This window comes from Buteo buteo, chromosome 26 (genome assembly GCF_964188355.1).
Source record: "Buteo buteo chromosome 26, bButBut1.hap1.1, whole genome shotgun sequence".
NCBI classification, from domain to species: domain Eukaryota; kingdom Metazoa; phylum Chordata; class Aves; order Accipitriformes; family Accipitridae; genus Buteo; species Buteo buteo.
Window position 1 is genome coordinate 10,639,002 of NC_134196.1, and position 17,936 is coordinate 10,656,937.

Below are 17,936 nucleotides of genomic sequence, written 5' to 3' on the forward strand. Positions count from 1 at the left end.
TTTTATCAGCCAACACCACTGTCCTCTGTGGTTTGCTACTAGTATAAAAATCTGGCATTGATTTATAATACTCCTAGAGGAATTCAGAAGAATGATAACTAAGTCTTCAGCTTTTTCTGCACGTAATAAGAAAGGCCACAGGAAACTGAACAAAGCTGGATTTTAGTCTGCAGTTTTGCACTAATAGGATGACCACCATCACTGTCGAAAAAACTTGCAGCTCTTCTTTTGGTTAACACTATAGATTATTAAATAACGCTAAAAAGCAACATCTTTGTTTCTGAAGCAGCAGGAGAAGATGAAATCATGTTCTCCATACCTGAAGTCACTAATCCTTTTTTTGTGACATCCTGGGCACTTTCACAGCAGACACTTTCATGAGAGAAGCTGAGGAATGAGTTTTAGGAACAGTAGACATTTTTATAATTGTGTGTTTTTCAGAATAATCACTTGCGTAGTCTTCAGTTTGAGGTGAAGTGTTTTGGCATAAGTCTTCAATATTCTTGCTTCAGAAAGTGAGGAATGCAAGTGAGTTCTTTAATTCTCTGCCCTCAGAGTGTGCAAGCTTCCTAGACTGTGGTTTGTTTGTTTTACACAAAGTCTCCTAAATACCTGCCCCCTGTGCTTCTATAGGAACTCTTAAAATGCTGTATCTTTACTTCCCTAAGTAAACTAGTCCTAGCCCAGTTGATAATGGTTTTGTGCATTGCAGCAAGCATTGTACAACATCATATTTTGGGGGCCTCTGCTGTGTACCCCATCCACAGTCATGGTCTTTTTGTTTGTTTTTGGGTGGTGGGTTTCTTTTCACACTTTGAAACTCGTGTCCCTGTTCTTTGAATGAGTTTTCTGAACTAGTGTTCCTATGGTAGTTTTTGGGTGGTGTGGTTTGGGGTTTGCTAGTTTGGTGGTGGTTGGGTTTTTTGTTTGTTTGTTTTGTTTAAGTATTGCTCAAAATACGCTTTGCTTTCCAGGAAAATAAATTCCTTGCTCAGCAGCCATTAGAATCTTATGTGTGAATTTGCTACTGTAGTTTCCGCTGCATTGTTAAGAGTGGTTTATTTATTAAGGTTAGCAACATATTTAGGCGTTGAGAAGCAAGTTCTTGCCCATTTCTCGTATTTGTGAGGGCCTAATAATTTTGCTGCTTGTCATCATGTGTTGGCACTTTTTGGAAACTTCTTGTATCTTTATACTAATTACTTCTGTAACTAGTGATTGAGCATTCCATCACATTTTTGGGGTCAAATTTTAATAATGTAGATGGCTGTTGTACAAGGTATTATTGGGGAAACTTGCTAGTAGTTAAGTGTTGCATTTTTGACTGGCATATACTTAAGCAAAGCTATCTCTTTGCGGTATTTTAAATGGTTTTAATCGTTACCACATGCACTCCTAAGAATTATTTAACTAGGGAACACTAGATCATTCCTTATGGTGGACAGCTTCAAAAACTGTCTCCAGCATCAAATGTAGGTAACTACTTACCAATGAATGTTTTGCAATTTATTTACTTGTACTGTCTTTCATATATTTATTTATTCATGAGAAAATATTTTAAAGCACTGATTCAACATGGTCAGCTGAAGTTCTCTGACAAAAGAAGGCCGTGATGTGGATGATGACTTGTTGGAATAAGCTACAACACTCCAGTTTCCTGCTGTCTTTCTCATTAGATGCTAGGCATAGCTTTACCATGCCGTACGTAGTGACTTGGTAGTAGTACACACTGAATTTAACCACTTAGCAGTCGTAGCTCTGCGTGGTGTATGTTTTAAAGTTACTTTTCAGGAGATGTTATTTTAGAGCTTTACTGGGTGTTTTACTGTCTTATTTTTCAAGAAAATGGCCTTTCTCTAGAATGGAGTAGCCATTTTATGCTAAACATCTCCCTTTTATGATCAGCATGCCACTGTGGTGGAGAAGGATGATAAGAGGAAATTCTGATAATCTCAAACTAAAAAGGGTAACTGTTGACAAAATGCGCTTACAGAAGATACATAGTGCCTACAAGCTTCTCTGCTCAAAACAGAATACAAAAACAATTTTTACCCCAAAGAAGTAGGATCTGATTTCAGTTGCAATGTAGCTGGAAAATTTAATGATATGAAAGGTGGTGGAATAAGGAAAGTAAAAGTTTGTATTGTCTCAATTATCTTGAAATAGGCATGAAAAATGTTAGCACATTGTTATTCATTAATGATTAATTTCTCTCCTGTTCAATAGGAAGGTAACAGAGCTAGGTCTTAAACAGTTCTGTGTCTTAAATGTATTTTGTATTGAAGTCAGTGGAGGACAGAAGCCATAGGGGAAGCTGTGAAAACAGATGGTGACAGGTTGGGAGTAGTGGCGACACTTTGTATTTAGAGGCCATTGTGATAGAAGTAAAGGCCGGATTTTTATCTTCTCAGCACTAGTGCTTATCTAAATAACGATGGCTTTTGAAAATGGCTTTGAAATACTTAAAGCTTTTTTCCCTTTCAGTGGTTGTAAAGTAGTTTCTTGATAGCTTGTTGAATCTTGAAAGTTGATTTCACTCTGAATATTAAATGCTGTGGGATTTGGGTTTTGTTGCCTCGTAGCAGTTCTTCAGGTTGTGAAAGGTAACTAAATTGTATGTAATTCTCATTACTATGTAAGTTTCCTTTTCTAAATATTAAGCTTTATAACCTTTTTTAGCTGCGTTTGAAAGTGTTTCTCGGTTTGTAGGTATTCACTTAATGCACGTGTTAAGTTTACTTGTAACGTTTTTCTCATTTACAGCTGTGCTAGTATCTATCCAAGGAACACATAGAGTTCCTGTTACGCTACACTGACAGTGCTTTGTGAGGTACCCCCATATAGGATGAGAGTTATGTTTTGTATTGTTGTAGTAATTCTTCTGTCCTGCTCCAAGCAAAACAAGCTGCACTGGTGAAAGTGCAGCTTTACTTTTGTAACTGTTTACACTGGAGGATTCTGCTGGCATAGCTGTGTGGGTAGGTTGTTGGTTTTTTTTTTCCTGAACCGCAACCAGGAGAATGACAACTATTTTTGTAGTTACCTTTTTAAAAAAAGGTGTATATACAATTAAAATCTTGGTCTGTCTAGGAAGGACAGTTAGATAGCTGGGTTTTATTTAATGTGTGCTTATAGACAAAGTTTACATTTTCACCTAACCAGATGGAAGTCATCTAAATTCAGAAGTGTTCTTCTGTTAATAACAGGGTGATGAATGATTTAAAAAGGTGTAAAGAACTTGGATCTGTGTATTTTGCACGTGAAGCTGCCAAATTTGAGATACAACAGCCTCCTGAGCCGTTTGTGGGAAATACTGGAGATACCAATAGAGTAAAAGTAGGTAGAAGTGATTCAAATGTGGAATCTGCATAGGATGTTTAGCCAGTCCATGTTCATCTCTTACCTTCTTACTAACAACAGTAAGGGTATGACTTCTTGAAACTACACTGTTGGCTTGCTGCTGGGAGTCTGCCTGCCTCTTTAGAAGGCGCTGCATATGTGGTGCTTGGTAGGTCTCACACCAAACGCCAGTGTTGTAAGCAAGCAGAGAGCAATGAGCATTTTCTGTGGGGAAAGATAGAGTTCCTGTTACTAGAGTAGTCTAGCGTCCTGAGTTGTGTAGACTAACAGAAAGTTGCTGTGTTCCAGTTGGAAAAAACTTCAGGAAAATTTAAATGCCAAATGTGCCAAGCATAGCAATTACTGGGTACATTGTAAAGGAATTGAAACCCTTCTGTGAATGGCTGGAAACTAGAGAGAGGAGCGGAATCCTGTACTAGTGGTTGTGCTCTTTTGACCAGAAGATTGCCTTCAGCAGTATATTTCTTAGTGATTCTCTACCTAAGGATTAAGTTAAATCAAAGAGCCATTCTAGCCAGCTCTTCATATTAATGAGGTAGTGTCTTTGCATTGTCTAACATCTCTGTGCATTTTCTTGTAAAAGACCTTACTTGCTTTTTGCATATGTTGCAGGAAAAAGAGTGTGTGTTCGAAGTACTGGGAAAAACCCCCTATTTCTGGCCACTGATACCCTTACCATCCATGCAGAGGTATTAGTGTCATGGCGGAAGTCTGAAATATGTTTATTTGACCTGGGTGACCATTCATGATATGTTAGGCCATCCTCCTGCTTGCTTTGTCTAGTGAATGCATTCATTTTATTATGGTTCCATTTATGGTTCTTCTTTAGATGTGGCAGGGTGAAAGAAGCAATGCAAGCCTTTTCAGATTCTGATAAAAGGATTGTGTTGACATTGTTTACATCCAGTCTGTTTTGCTGTTGAAGCCTTTGTGAATTCTGATTTGAACCAATCCCCTGGGCAGTACCTGTTCAAAGGGCATATTCTTTTTTTCTTTTCTTTCTGTCTTTTTTTAGTATGTGGTAAGCTTATATCCCCTCCCCCCCCCCCTTTTTTTTTGGCTTGTTTTGTTTAAGAGTATGCTTTGATATCCTGACACTTAGCTAAGTAGGGGAAGTTATTTGGTCAAATAAATCACGTAATGAACTTAGGAGTCTGGAAAGTCCTCAATTCCAAATCTGTGTAGCGCCTTCTAAATAATTGCATGTGGACCTTCCAAACCTGGGGTCTCTATGCTCTATGATAATGCTGTTTTGGAATAAGGCTGGGCAGTGCAGTAGTTTTCCAGAGGAAAAGATACGTGGAAGTCACGTAATTTCTCTTAAAGAGGTGATATGGATAACTTCTTGTTGAATTTAATAAGACTGTTTTCATAGAGAAGCAGATTGTAGATCAGTACCTACAGCTGGAATTCACAGGACTCTACCAGAAAGTACCGATTCTTTTACGTACTTAGTTCTTCTTAATTTCAGCACCCGTTCCTACTGGAATGGGAAGGACTGTGATGGAAAAGTATCAGAAGCTGTTAATTTCCCCTCTAATTCTTTTGACTTTGCATTTATATCTAAGTGCAATTTTGGGAAGGTTGGTTTTTAAAATGATCTTTTAATAGTTAGGTATAATTGGAAAACATTATTGTATGGTTGGTTCTTTTCACTCTCCTGTTTTTGGGGTGAATCATCTGAAATGATACAGTTAGTAGGTGGAAAATAAATGCAATGTAAGTAAAATATTTCCTCTCATGTTGAGTACTGATTTCTAGAGCAAGTAAGTGAAGTATTTAGTTTAGGTTGTAATTGGTGGTTGAAAGCTTGTTAATGTTCAGCCTTGCCAGTTACTGCCTTTTCTTGCCAGTCTGTCATGTAGCCAATAACCCTAAATAAATGTAGATGTTGGTTGGCTGAAGATAATTTTTTTTTTTGCGTGTACTTTCTAGGCTACTTCTCTAGTACTTAAGACTGAAACGCTGTCCCGTTGTTGGTTGTACCTAAAGCCTACTTAAAAGACAAGATAATCTGGAAGAAAAAATATTGTAGGGTAAGGAGTAGAAACAGCCTGTCAGCTGTACATTTGTTTACTTTTACACTGAAATAAACATATGAAGCATCTTGCTTTCCAGTGGAATTGAGGTGACTTCAGTCTCATTGAAAAGCATGGGGAGGGAAGTGTTGATATGACAAGTTACTTTGCTGAAGTGAACACACTGTTGCTAAAAATGACTTGCCTGACAATTTTTTCCGAAATTTTTATGTAGCATCACTGTAACAAGTAATCGCTCTGAAAATATTTAATTGTTGTTGTTCTTTAAAAATGCCTTAGTCTGATCCTCAAATTCAAAATGCTTTTCTTAAATGATAGACTGATGGTTTCCTACAAACCAAAAAGAAACTTCTGCTTTGGCTATTTGAAACTAGTGTCTCGGGCATACAAATGTGAAAATAATAACTCAAGGTAATTTCAAGAGATTTAAACTCATATCCTAAATATGAATAATAATATTTTGAGGTTATACTGTAGCTGAAACTTCATCACAAGAGACAGGTATGGACAACCTGCATTGGGTCTGATCACGTGTTTAAAGCTGGGTACTAAAGATTTTTCAGCATTGGTGTATAATACATTACACTGTAACAGGCACAGAATAGTAACAGTAATACAGATTGGAAGGGAACTCTGAAAAAATTGTCTGGTCCGATCTCCTGCTCAAACTGGGGCCAGTTTTGATCAGGTTGCTTAGGGTCTTGCCTAGTAAAGTTTTGAATATATTCAGCCTGTTGAGGCTGGTATAAATAGCAGCTCTGCCTTCCAGCCTCTTAACCAGTCCCTACCAGTTTGGTGTCAGCCACAAACTTGCTTAGAGTACCTTCTATCCCATTGTTCAGGTTGTTAATGAAGGTGTTGCACATTATTGGCACTAATGCCAGCCCCTGAGGGATGCCGCTTACCTGGCTGCCAGTGGAAGTTTATAATGGTTTCAACCTTTTGAGCCTGAAGATGCAGCCAGTATTCCACCACCTGATAGTACACTTCTGTCGGCCGTATTTAACAACTCTGGCTTTAAGGATACTGCAGGGAGACCAAGGCAAAGGCCCTTCTTCACCCTTGAAGGAAACTTTAAAAGTTTCTGGAATTGCTGGTGCAGAAAACCCTACCTAATATGAGAGCTGTGTACAGTAATACAGCTGAATTGTTAAAGTTGTCTATGTGAGAGAAATTGTTTAGGGTTTTCTAGTTCCTTTTTGGTAGTGGAAGTGCTGGAAAACTTTTGCTTTTTCCAAGGCAGCAGGACAAAAGAATAAGTAGTTTGAAAGACAGCAAGAGGTCAGTCCATCTTGTTGCTCCGTTGTGTTGTTTCTGGTAGGTGAAGCTATTAATACTTTGGAAGAGTAATACTAAAATAGTTTTTCTGTGGAAAACTTGTGGTATTTTGATATTTAATATTTAAACAATATTACAAACCCCTAAAACTGTATAATATTATAAACGAAACTACCCTGAATGACGAATAATGAGTGGTGCTTCGGTTTCATTCTCCAGTTGGATCCACATTTGCTGTCTCATCTCTTGTAACACTTACTTAGAACTGTCTTCTGAAGGTAATGGGATTAAACAGCAGTCTCAGGTATTTGTAGTAGTGTTTTCAAAAGTAAGTTCTAATATATTCATAGCTGTGGAGGAAATAAAGAGTAAAATCTGAAGGCTGAAAAAAATGCAAGGATAAATGGAGGAGCACTCCAAAGCTGCTGCTTCTAAAACCTTAGCGTTTGGAATTGTCATGACTTCCACATGCCTTCGTGAATTTGGGGATGCTGATTCATCCCAAACGTGAATATTCAGAACTAATTACTGAGAGACTGATTTATTGAACACAATAGGAAGGAGATGATTGGAATAAATAATGTAATACAAAATATGTTTTAAGATAAAATTAGACTTTTGTGTTTATTTCTGTACTAGAAGGAACAAATTATAGACTGCATGCATTTTAGACTTCCTCATTTTGACTTCTGTTTGACTATTTCTAGTGAAACTGCTGATCTGAGTTCTTAATTTCCAAAGCTAAAAGTAAATTAGTCTATAAATAATTTTTTATTTTTCTGCTGTACGTTCAGTAGGCTGAAGAATGCTCCCTCAAAGAAGGGAGAGGAGAGCATTTTTATTAAGAGATGTTTCTGTCTAGACTGGAGTGTGTGATTTATTTGTGATTTATGTCTTTATAACATTTTTTTTTTTATTTATGAGAACTACTTTCAGAAGTTATTAATTAAAAAACATGGAAAAAAGTAAAAAATACAACCCTTCTCCACTGAGTTCCACAGATGTAACTTTCTCTGAGGGTACAGGAGAGTAAAAACCACAGATGGCTTGATTTCTGCAGTTGTTCATAAACCACCAGCCTTGTGAATTATTTGATAATGTCTCCAGACTTGCATTATAGCAGCCTGTTTGTGCTTTGAATGTACGATATCCCAGATGTGTTACTTTCAAAAGAACCGAGCTGAAAAAAAACCCAAAACCAAACCCATAAAACCTCCCAAAACAAGTAACTCTCCACCTCCTGTGTGAGAGAAGGAAGAAACCATCCCCCTAAAAACCATCCACTGATGACACCTTACCCTTATTTCAGTTTTGCTTTATGCAACTTGAATATTCATGCATCTCTGATGGCAACTGAGTTTAAGCAGATCTTTCTCTGCCACTTGAAAAAAAAAAAAAAATCCTCTGTCAAAAATGTAGTTTCTGTATATTCCAGTGAGAGCTGGTGGGAAATAGATTCTTTTTTTCACAGGAAAGGTTAAAACAAATCCCACCCCAACTGTAAATTAAATATCATAGTATGAATTGATAAGCAAAATATTTATTGGCACGAACTTCTCATACTACTTTCTTCATTGCATCTCTGGAGCATAGTTGTTTTCTAAATCCTCACGTAGTTCAAAGTGTCCAGGGGAGTTTTGGAAAGGTCACTGTTAAGTGTTCAGTTCCACACAAGTTTGTACTGATTTCTTAAAACTATCTTTATCTGGTTTATATTCATTACATATATGCAAACTCATGTATGTTTTTCTCTGCTACTTTTTAAGTTGAAGTTGTGTATTTAAAGACTTTCCAATTGGAAGACCGTAGGTGGATGACTATTTCCCGTGCTTCACAAGGTCATGGGAAATTAAAACAAAAACCATAACCCTGATGTTTTATTTCAGGATTTTACTGTATTAGATCTGCTTGCATGTTGCTAGGAAGGACTGGATGGAACATTTAAGTCTGTTATTCCAGGCCTGCAAATGTCATATTCAACTCTTTCATATAGTCTTACCATGAAATATGTCATCTTAGATGTAGCCAGGATTGGTGCCTAATATGAGAACATCATCCTGGGTGAAGGTAAGCTAAAAAACAAAATATACCAAACAAACAAAAAACCCTCAGAGAAAAAAAAATAACACTGTTGACTGCAAATTTTACCCATCTTAACTCTTGCTTTCACCCACCTTCAAACAAAAATATGAAACAAAAATGTGCTAGGCACGGGCTTTGCTCAGTGTGTTACGCAGTACTTCATTAACAAGATAGCATTAATTTTCTTGATCTAAAGCCTATGTAGGTAGCTAATAGTTTGAACCTCTAAGTCAGAGACTTTTTAGGTGAGAGACTTGTAGAAGCATGGTCTGGGGCAGCACTGAGTGCTTTCTGTGTGTAGATATTGAATCTAAGTGAAATTAAGGTTGGAAGGAACCTCAGGAGGTCTTTTAATCCAACCTGGTTGCTCAAGGCTTTACCCAGTCAGGTCTTGAAAACCTCCCAAGGGTGAAGACAGCACAGTCTCTTTGGGCAACCCTTCCAGTGCTTGACTGTCCTTACGATGAAAGTGTTTTCCCTTTTGGTCAGAACTTCTCTTCTTTAAATTTACATCCGTTGTCTTCTGCCATGCACTGCTACAAAGAGCCTAGCCCCGTACTCAATGGCTGCCTGGGACAACTGGAAAAAAGATAGTTTTGTTTTTTTTGGCAGAGCAACAACCTAGGCATGCTTTGTTTAGCAGAAAGAAGAGGTGCTATAATGAGATTTGAGGCCGAGAGGCAGGAGAGCTGGGCAGAATGCATACAGCACTTGGATGTGGAAAAAGTGTTGTGGAATAACTGCTGTTTGTCTGTATGTATGGTGTCTAAACCAAATACATCAATGACCAGAGACGAGAGTGGTAGGCAGAAGCCAAGCAAGCAGTAATTGGGATTTCCCCTTTCACCGTTCTTCCTCTCGGCACTTTCTGACCTTACTGATTCTTTTGACGGGTCAAAGGGAACCTGTGCATGTCCTGCTTGTCTGCCGTAGTTACTGGTACGTATTTTGTGAATTATTTTCCATGCAATATGCAGTTTAATGTTTGTAGGAACATGGGATTTCAGTTGAAACCTGCTGTCATCTGGACCAATCTCTTCCCACTGTATGCACACAAAGTGCATTTAATTGCTTTGTAAAGCTCTAGCTTAATTTTTCCTCTCTGTACACTGTAAGAAAATAAGACTGATTATAGTGGGTCTGACTAAGGATAACAGATACATAGCAAGGAAAAAGAATGTAGAAGTCTTATCAGGTATTTCCTGTGGATTAGTTTTCTAGCCTCTTGGCAGTTTTCATCTTGAAGGCTTGCAGCATCAGATGAAGGTTACTAAATAGATAAATTCATTTTAATTCCTGTCTGCTGAGTACTTGTTCAGTCTCCCCTTGAACCTGTGGAAACTGTTAGTAGACAAAAAAATCATTGGGCAATGAGGTCCACATTTGTAAGAACCCTTATATATGATGAGCCACCTTATTATGATTATTATTTCCTCCTCTTCCCTCCAAAAACCCAACGTGGTATCTGTTAGCCTCATGTCATGATCCCTGTTCACTAGTTATTCTAGAGCAAGGCTGTCGTAGGGGTGGCTGTAATACTTTTCCTCATTCTGTGCAAGCACTTGAACTTTCAGATTTTTGTGGCTCAGCTGTTGAGGGAGATGGTTCACCTGGTGTAAACCTTGGCTTAAGCCACTGTGGAACCATACCTGAAGATGAGGGTGTTTTGGCTGATCTGTTCACATCCACCCCATTCTCCCTTGTAGACTTTTGCTTTTGGAAGTAGGTTATTCATCCAGATAGGTTTAGAAATTTTTTGTGTGCTCTTCTGTTTTGTTTGACATACAGGCCCTGACTGTTGTACCACTTCTCATTCAAAGTTCTGGATCTTCATCATACAAGTCCTTGTGCGGCCAAGTGCAGGTGACCTCACTAACCAGCTCCTTTTAGTTTATCAGAATTTGTAATAAGGGCAGACTTCTGAAATAAGTATCTTGTTAAAGACCTTTAAAGTGGAAACATGAATATCTTATTATCTGACCATTCACATGTGGTTGTTCAGTACAAACCAGCAAGTTATTTCATAAAACCTGCTCTTCTGTAATGTCCTCTTTAGTTACCAGAAGCCAATCTCCTATTTGTTTAGTAATTCAGATAAGAAACCTGTGTGCTATAACATCTAGAAGTATCCAGGCCCTACCAGATAAACAGTTGGCTTGAGGTTAAACATGTTGACATTTGTTTTTCTTGTATATTTTATCTTTTCATTTCTATATTTTGTTCTGGGGAGAGAAGGGGGAAAATTACTTGAGCGTTGCTGATAGCTGTTGAAATTTTTTTGCTTGTATGTAAAAATTCCTAAGTGTAGAGGCTGCGGCTCCTGTGTTTATGAACTGTATGTGGATAAAGGCTACATAAGAAGCTAGCTCCTAATGATTGAAGTGGTGGCAAAATAAACAAATGCAATATTCATTCTTGAATGGGTCATTGATTTAAAATAGTTTCTTAATTGTTAACATAGTGCTTTTTTGTCTTGTTTTACCTCCTCTCTCAAGCCAGCAGCACTAAAGGAAATTAAGCTGACCTACATCTTTTATAATTGGAAAGGGTGGACAAGTTTTTAATACTGAATGCTAAATTAGATGGTAGCAAATGAGAGTGAGTTACTTGCAGGTTTGGTTTTTTTCATCCTCTTCAGTGTTTAGGTACATATTTGCATACTAATGTCTTTTTTTTTTTAAATAAAAGAGCAGAAAACTGTTGTGCTAAATTAATTTTTTTTTTTTAAAACAGCTTTTTTTCCCTCCCTTCCCCCCCTTTTTTTTTTTTAAAAAAAAAGAGCATTTGTTTTTCTGGCTGGGAATATGAAGCTTTTCAATTTGATATGTTTTTTTCTGTATTTAAAAAATAAATATATTCTTCAGGGTCTTTTGAGCTTATGAAAGATGACCTTTACTGCAAAGTTTAGCAGCTAATTAATGTTCTGGTACCCTGAAGCAAGATTATTGAAAAAACCTAAGTTCAAAAAAAGCTCTTAAAACAACAATATACTGTGAGTAGCCATTTAGAAAGAGCTTTAAGAACTCTTAGTCTTCTCTCAGAGCTCTTAGAACTAACTTGATATGAATAATTCTTCCAAGGTGCAACGAACAGACTAGTCAATGGTTTAAGTATAATCTCAATTTTTTTCCATAAAACCACTTTTATGTGTTTGCACGTTAAACTGGGAATTATTCATTATTATTATTATTATTGATCAATTAAGCAATCCTTTGCCAAGCTAGAACTATGCCAGTGCCTTATTAGCCTTAGTTTTGGCAGCAGCTATGCTTGTAGTCTGTGTCCCAGACTGTTAATTAGAAATTGAGGTGTAGAGTGTATTTTTTACTTGTGCTGATGTGGCTCATTAATTTTTGTAGACTAAATCCAATCTGAAATAGTGTCATGACTTCAATCTTCATGTTTTCAACAAGCCGAATATCAAAAGTCATATTGATCACTGGTCAGACAACAGTACTTAGCAATACCCTACTAATACCTTAGTTAACCGATTAGCTCTCCTCATACTATGTTATATGGCACTCATTCTTTAGAATGTAAAAACGCAATTTCAGCACATGTAACCTGGTACCCAGGGAAAATTCCCTGCATGTCTGTTCTGTTCTTCATGCTGGTATATGTAACTGTTATCTTTTCAGAGGTACCATTTAATGATTTGTAGTTTTTCCTGAAGCTGGTAGCTACTAGAGTTGCCTCCAGAACAAAAAGTCAGCTTATCTTTCTCTTTTTTTTTTTTCCAGGAGTATTGTAAGCTTTTATGTAAATAGTCATGTAACTTCTTATGTACTTATATTGAAAGTTTTCTATGAAGTCTGTTTTGAGTAAAGATCTGGGTATTTTGGAATGTGGGAGGTGGAGTGGAACCTGGAAGTGCTTGGTCCTGTAGCAGATTGTGTTCTAGAACTGTACTAAATGAGTGCTTAACTTCTGTCTGTTACATAGCTGTGTTTAGTGTTACCATTTTTTTCCTTCCTGTAAAAGCTCTCAGATCCTTTTGTGAAAAAGTGCTATTTAATTTAATGTACTAACTTGAAGATCAAAGATTTAGTTTTTTGTATGCATAATGTTGTGTCCCAAAGGATGATTGTACGTCGCTGTCATCTGAATTAGACAAAAGCTGCAGACATCTATAAAATGCTGAGACATGCTGGATGATTTAAAAACTGAATGTACAGAGAAAAATTTGGAGAGCAGTCCTTTGGGTTTGTCCTTTAAGAAAAAAAGGTGAAGATGTGGTGAACTGAGAGGCAACACATTAGTAATTGATGCCAGAAACCTTTTTTTTTTTTTTTTTTTTTTTAAATTACGTTCATTTCTGCTATAGTATGCTGAGAAGAGGTTAAAGGATATGTTTGGGGCTTACATTATTAGTTTACGGATTTCTCATTTTTATTCATGACACTTGAGCATACCAAATTGTAGGCTTCTGCTTTGGGGAGAAAAAAAATGAGATAGGAGGAGCATGCAGTTGTACTCTAAAGGATGTTACAGAACTGGGTGTTAGGGAAGTTTGTAGTACAGTGGGCAATGGCAGAGCATTCCTGGAAGTCTGACCATAAGGATGTTACGTTAATGAAGCACTTCTTTCACAAAGAAGTCACATTTCTTTCACAAAGGTATTAAATACTCCAGTAAACTCAGAAATGTGATAATTTTCTCAGATTTGGAAATCTACAGCTAAATGTTTAAGTAAGTAGCATATATTTGGGGTGCTAATTACTCTAATAAAGCATTCCAGTGAAGTATATTGGTATTGGGCGCTTTGAGCATACTTAACAATTAAATTAGGGACCTGCACTTGACAAATAAATATTTAGGGCCTGCATTCAGACATTTCTGAATAATGGCATAGCTAGAGTTTAGTTGGTCCTAACACATCTGTGAAAGAATTTCCTGTTCAGCCTATTTCTCTACTCTTCTGATTTGTTAGTAATCAAAAAAATTTAAAAAGGACAGAGTCCTTAATACTTCTTAATGAAGTCCTATGGCTAGAAAGACATAGAAACCCTAAATGTAATTCTTTGTGAAAAGGAAAATAAACTAATAATTAAGAAAAGTTGTACAGTGAGTGCACATAAAGATATCTCGCATGCTGTTGAAGATGATGTGCATTGTAATTATCTTGCATGAAATAAAGACACCTCAGGCAGTTGACTTTTACAGCAAAATGTAGGAGTTATTTTTAGCCTGAGGCAGAAACAGAGGAGCATCCCATTATCTGACAGTCGTCTTTACTGTAAAACATAAATGGGCCTTTTAATATAATCCCATTTTGTGGGTTTGCTGCTTCTTTCAATTAAAAAAAAAATTGGGCTCATCAGATGTCAGATCGGTTTTTGTCAAACTTACCCGGAGGCTATTTGAATGCAGGTGTTGCTAAGCAGCTCAACACTAGAAACTACTTCTCATAGCATGTTACATTTTTTATAAGATGCAAGAATGTTTGAGAATCAAATCAAGAAATTAGAAATGGGTATATTAATGTATTTATGCATGCATGAAATATTCCCAGCTACCATTCTGCTTCCCTTTTTGATTCCTCATAAATTGTTTTGTGTTCTGTTTATTTAGAAAGATTTGGAGGTTATTCACGTGTTCATGTTCTAAAGCTTTCAGCACTGACTGCTAGCTGGCTCAGAGAGACTGGAAATGGAGATCTGAAGCCTGAATTCTCTACGTTTTAAGCTATCAGTAATCATTTATTCCATTATGATGAGTGTAGACATCCCTACAGCTTTTTATAAGCTGTACAGCTTACTGGTTTAGGTTGAGAATTGTTGTTCTGCTTTGAGATCCCACTGGGGTCAATCTGGGAGCGCCATGATGGTGCTGAACTTGTGGTTAATAAATGATGCTGACCTAACCTAGCTCCATCTAGAGGTACTGGGAAATGTGGGTATGCAAATGTGATGCAGTGATGTTCAAGCTGACTCTCACACCTTTGAATGTCAGTGTTGCTTCCCACTTCCAAGAGCGTTTAGTGGACTTGCCACTAAGTTGCTTAAGTACAGCCATGTTTTTAAATCAGTGCAGATTTTACATTGATTTGTGTGCCTGAGGTCTGTGTGTCACAGACCTTAGTTTGGAAGTGGCGATATTACAAAGAATAGTTTTTGTACCACTTTGGCAGAATGGAATGGTAAAGATGTATCTGAAAATGTGTTACTGTTGCTTTAAAATACGCTTGTAAAAATCTTTAAATGTGTTTAGTTTTGTTTAATTAAAAAAAAAAGTAGATTTACTGGAGTTGTAATAAATAACAAAAAAGGCTAAACTGAAGGATAAATTCAAGATGTGGCTATCCCTTAATATGTTACAGAACTTTGGCAAAGATCACAAATGTCGTGATATTTAAAAAAGCAGATGATAAGGAATGATAGCTAGCTACAGACATCAGTTAGAAGAGAATTTTGTGGATTTTCTTCTTGGTTAGGGCTACAGGTCTCACTATCTGTAGAGAATTGATGAACAGGATAAATAATAAGCAGCTCACTAAACAGAGGTATAAGGATGGATTATTTATCTGAGTAATGTCATCCTCAGTTGTAATAGGTTTTATTAACAAGCAAACTAAAAGCTACTAAATGTTCAAGTGCCCAAGCTCATGTCTTCGGCTTCATTACTGCCATCATTGATAATTATACTTTATTTACCATAGTAGCTAAAGTGAAGAAATGGAATTTTAGAACAGATTAAATTCCCTTTGCTGCTGGAACATCAGAACTTCAGTCAATAACCTAACATGAAGAAAACTGTTAGTTTTTGGTAATGTTTCCTATATGATCTTCTTTTGTGTCATCCATTGTTTTATCTTCATTTTCTTTTGCTCTTTTTTGTCTGTTGAATGCATGATGTATCCAGCGCTCATACTTGCGTATGGGATTGCGTTTATAGAGCCTTTGAGGTTTCTTCATAATTCTGAGACTGAGATAAACTTTTTGGAAGAATCTTGGAAAACAACCAGGCAGGGTTGCTGTAAGTGTTAACTGCTTTAAAACTGCAATGACTAGATAACTGGATTCTCCCTTAATACTCCAAAACACTTCCAAAATGAGTGTGTGTCAGACAAAACTTGTACTGGAAAAACAGAGGTGAGCATGTGGCAAAGAGAAAGTAGAGGGGCATAATTTCAGTGTGAGAAAGGAGAAGGAAAAGCGTGTTAAAGCTGTGTGTACAGTGTTTTTTAATTATAGGTTCTGAAATGGAAAGCATGTTACAGGCATTCTTAAAACACAGGTGACCAAAATTTTAGTTCATATAAATGTATATGAATCCAAGCTAAAATGTGAAAATTACCTTGGTCACGTTTATATGAGCCAGTATTTAGAATGTACAATTTACACCTCTTTATTCCCCCATGAATTTGAGAAATTGAACTGGTAGTATTTATGTAATTAATAGTTTAGTGTAGTGATCTCAATCTGAAACAAAAGCCAAAGAGGCTTTTTTTCAGTTGGTTTGCCGCAGTCATTGGTTTTGCATAGCAGGACTCCGGCTGAAGTTCAGAGGGACCCTATGAATCAGGATCTGTTGTTGGACTAGTATTTTGTCAATATCAAAAGTTACTGATTAGCAAAAGGGAAGTAGGGCCTGTAACGTATTTTTCCACAGTTCTAAGTGGAGTTTTTTCCATTATCTGCTTTTGTCCAACTTTCAGAACTCAGATTTTTCTCTCTTTTGTGCAGGGATGGTTCTTCCACTTGGACATTGTTTTATGAGGAAGCTGCACTAATAAATAATCAATGAATCCCCTAAAATATCACAGTATAGTGGGTTAGGGGGACTACACTTTTTTACCATTAGGATTTGCGTTTAAAGAAAAGCCTGAGAAATAAATGAAAATATTTTTCATGTGTTTCTAAGTGCAGCTTAGATGTTGCTGATACTAGTATTAAAATAATAAACTTAGAACATTAAAATTATAAAAATATTCTTAAAAAAAGGTAGTTTTTAGTTACCAACACAAAAGCAGACAGACTAATGAAATATGAGAGGAGTATCTGACAGGGGAATAATGAAATGCATTTGCTCATTAGCCTTGCATTCATAGGAAAGACTGCCGCTTCTCCTCTTTAAATTAAAATCAGTACTCAGATGTCATACTGGGATCTTTTAGTTGATCAAAGCTCAAAATACCTGTTGGTTGTTCGATTTCATTTGGATGATGCTGAAGGAAAGGCTAATTTTGCATCAGGACAGGGCTATAGAAATTGCATAGAAGTGGGAGCTTGTGTACCGCTGTAAAGAGGTTGCCATCAAGGATGTTTATAAAAGATGCTGCCTTATATCAGGAATTTAGCCTGGACCATAGTTTTCTGGCTCCCTTCATGTGTACAAACTCTTTGTAAGCCATCATGCTGTGAACTTCATAGATGATGGGGTGTAAGAAGTGAGCTTAGAGGGAATGGTACTGGTGTGGGGAACTGAATATGCTGAACGGGATGTGCAAGAGTGGACTGGGTGAGGTGGGAAGCAGCCTGTCCAGACAAAGAAGCTTAAAGAATTCAGTGGTAGGTCGCAGATGTTTGTGCGTGGAGATAGCCACCTGACCTGAAATCAGCCCTGTGTCTAGGCTTGAACCAAAATAAGTGCAGCTGATTTGATTTGGAGGACCTGGGCTTTGAATCAGCTACAGGTACAAGGAAGGGCATGTTTTCTGTGTGATAGGCAGCCCTTCCAAAGAAGACTTCAAATAATATGTTCTGTCTGCTCCTTTTTTTATGTACAGAGGAAGCTTGTTTGAAAACAAAGTTTTTACAGTTTACTTGGCTTGTAATTATGGCAATCTGTTCCTTAAAATATTTTGCTCTGAGAAAATTACAAATTTTCTAGTCAGTGTTTTCATGAGTCAGCAGCCGCTGGTACAGGTTGATTTGAAAAGTGCAATTGTAAGTGAAAGTGAAAATGTATTGAAAACAAAAGAAAATTATTCACCTTGTTTTTCACTTTTTACTTTTAAATACTCGATTAAAATTTTTGGTGTCATACATCATGTCTGTAAGAGGACATTCCCTTAATCAGTTGTAGCTGCAGGTTTTATTTAACAAGAACAATCTCAAAACGGCATGTGCAGTCATGCCTTAACTGTATGGCAAACAAAATGCCTGAAGCCGACAGAGATAACAGCAAATGGGGACTATCTCCTAGCAAAGAGACACTGGCTCATTAAACAATCAT

The 17,936-nt window shown here is 37.0% G+C and overlaps 1 protein-coding gene across 1 annotated transcript in view; it reads left to right on the forward strand.

Moving 5' to 3' along the window:
- Nucleotides 1-17,936, forward strand: part of PAWR (pro-apoptotic WT1 regulator) — an 80,099-nt gene that overhangs the window by 1,189 nt on the left and 60,974 nt on the right. The window lies entirely within an intron of this gene.